This window comes from Quercus lobata, chromosome 2, assembly GCF_001633185.2.
Source record: "Quercus lobata isolate SW786 chromosome 2, ValleyOak3.0 Primary Assembly, whole genome shotgun sequence".
NCBI classification, from domain to species: Eukaryota; Viridiplantae; Streptophyta; class Magnoliopsida; order Fagales; family Fagaceae; genus Quercus; species Quercus lobata.
Genome location: NC_044905.1, coordinates 101,224,657 through 101,228,019, shown reverse-complemented (window position 1 = coordinate 101,228,019; position 3,363 = coordinate 101,224,657).

Sequence of the window (3,363 nt, the reverse complement as noted above, 5' to 3'; positions counted from 1 at the left end):
AAAAAGGAAGCAAATTGTGTTTTGTACTTTTTTTTTTGGTTTTTGAGAATAAGATTGGTCAATTTATTTTCACATAACATGTCTTTTGTACCTTGTTTAGTTTTGATGAGCTTACTTTTTGCACTTTACTAATTGAAACTTTGTAGTGCATGTTGTGTGGGAAAGATGTTTATGGTTTTTGATTACTCTGTCTTAATCTTGAAGTCACATGTTTTTTGACTGTCGGACTTGAACTTTTAAAGAAAGGCATAAATAACCATCTCATCACTGTTCACTAACCAATCATGAACACCTTAGTGCATATCATAAGATTTTGTGTTCGAGAAAGTGTAGCACATGCACAAAAAGAATATAAGGTGAAGTCTCGGTTTAAATTGATTAATACTTAAAATTTGTGTGTACTATTAGGCTTGATGCCAAAATCACATGAAGTAAAATTGGTGTGTATATTATGAGGCAAAAATTCAAGAAACTTACATGATTGCAAGCTTATGATCTAGGAGATGTAGGAGTTATATGATGTAACTCTTCAGGTGATAGTCTCTTTTAAATTCTATGTGATGAATTTTGTAGACTTTGTGATTGATTACTATTCACATATCACCTCACATGTATCTCAAACTTTTGCTAGTTGCACACACTACACGAGTTACTCTTTGCTAAACATTGTACATGTTATTGTATGTGTTTATGGTCTGGCCAACTAAGTTTTGCAAATACCTTGAATTTTGTGCAAAATCAATTTGATGCTTGAAAATTTATAGAGAATGCTAGAAATTTTGATTTTGGGAATTTTGGGTTTTGAAAGTTCAAATAGTGTAAAAACACCATTGAACGTTTAGACTCCCAAATTACAAATTAACCAATTCAAACTTTACATCAAACAATTAATGTGCGGAACATGAATAAAGCTTAATACAAAATTGGTAAACAATCTAAACCAATTAAAATCACATCCACAGCAAAAAATAAAAGGCAAAGATAAAGGGAAGAGAGATGCAAACACAAGGATAACACACGATGTGTTATCGAAGAGGAAACCGAAGCCCTCGGCGTAAAACCTCTCCGCTACCCTCCAAGCGGTCAATAATCCACTAGAAAATGTAGTTGGGATACATGGACAGTAATAGACTCTCCAAACCTAATCTACCCGATGTACCTAAACCCTCCAAGCTTCTTGCTCCAACGAGGTTGCGCCGAACCTTTTTCTTTTCTAACTTACCAGATTCTGCTACTTGACCATAGCATCTGCCATCATTGGCATCTTCCAATGCTTCCCAAAGCTCAAAAAACACTCAATACTCTAAATATGTGTGGGTAGTGTTTGGATAAAAATTTCCTCTCAATAGGTATGACAATGAGAGAGGGAATGAGAAGAGACTATAAAGATTTCTCTCTAAGAATGAGTAGCTCTCTCTAATTGGGTGGGTGTTTTGAAGAAAACTCTCTTAGGGTTTTTCTTTCTGAATAGCTACACATATTTTGTGGGAATGAGGGGTATTTATACTGGTGTGATAATAGAATGCGAAAAGTCAGTTTTTCCCAAAACAGGGTTGGCTGGTGACTTGACCTCGCGACTTGACTGAGTCGCGAGTTCAAGCCGCGAGCTAACTTAATGGCCAGTCTTGATTTTTGTCCTGTAGTGCTTCAGGTGGCATGACTGTTCAGCTCCCCTGCATGCTCTGCGCGTGTGCAACTTTTGGCGGCTTACAAGCCGCGAGCCTCCCGCAAGATCGAGTCGCGAGTCCCTGCTTCACTGCACAGTCTTGAGCATTTCTTCACACTCTCTTACATACTACCCTTACATGATTCCCACCTAAATACAAGATTTCTAAGTGCTGTATTACAAGTAAATTTGTCACGGAATAAAGCCAACACATGGTTGATTAAATTCAACCTTACAATCTCCCCCTTTGGCTATTCCGTGACAACACACCCTAAAACAGACTCTAGACTTAAACGTGAGTTTGGGAACAATGGCAAAACTCACTCACACCTAAATCTAGTAGCTGTGAAGCTCTTGAATCATATGAACATGAATCTCCTGAAACATAACAAAACACCATGATCATTGTATGCAGAAAAGCATGAAATACATATGAAGCAAGCAATATGTGATCAAGCAAAGATGGAGTTAAGAAACAAACCAAGGCTTGATCAAACAAGCAATCACTACAAGGTAGTGATCACAATGCCCATTCACACTTGGAATGAACACTTGAACATACAAGCTAACAAGAACAATGCAAGTTACTTGTATGCCCAATACTCAACCAATGCATAATACATTAAGTATATGCATCTAGGAACAATCCTACAAGGGCACAAGAGTGACAGTACTTAACAAGAAAAAGCATGACATTTAGTTAAAAGCACTGATTTAAACAAAGTATAAAATGTTGCATAAAGCATGGTACAGACCATAAAGACTACAGATAATGAAAGCAAATCCTAAAAGCTTATAAAAGCAACATGGGTACAAAGCACAAAATACTGAATATAAACTTAAACAATATAAACTAAAAGTGCATAAAGTTTCTCCCTTCAAGGTGATGAGAGGCTGTGATATACTTGGAACATATATACTTGTAACCTGAAACACTTGCATAAAACACATTAGACCCTCAAGGTAAAACAAGTAATAAAAGGACAAGTATAATATAACAAGTATAATATAACAAGTAAATTGCGATCAAGTAAACATAATTGGAAACATGTGAGCAACTTGATCATACACCAAAACAGTCATATAGAAATGACTAATATGATCACATAGCAAAGCAAATGATCATCCGAACATGCATTCAATGGAGCACAATAGCGTAGGGATATATGCATGTCCAAAACAAAAATATGATACGATGAGAACCACAAAGTATAACTCAAACCACCATAAAGCCAACAAGAAAACAAACAGAACAAAGTTGAACAAAGTTTTCTTATTATCTCAATATCTTCTCCCCCTTGGTATATGCATCTCCCCTATGGAATATCTCTCCCCCTATAAATGTGCATGAGAAATAGAATTTCTCCCCCTAAGGATGTGCACAAGAGTCATATAGAAATGACAAAACACTCCAGTATACTATCTAGAGTATACTCTCCCCCTTTTTGTCAGGAATAGACAAAGGGTCAAGAAGAAATGAGGGCAAGAGATGAAGGTACGAACAATGCTAATGATGCATGAGGGGTGCGAGATGAATGAGAAAATGAAGCTCAATCTTAAGACAAAACAAAGTGCTACAAAGCATAAGGTAAACATGACATGCTAGGATGAAGAAACAAGGTGTAGACCAATGTATGACAAGGGTAGCAACTATGTGTACAAGGGGTGGCTAAGTGCAATGCATGACCAATGCATGA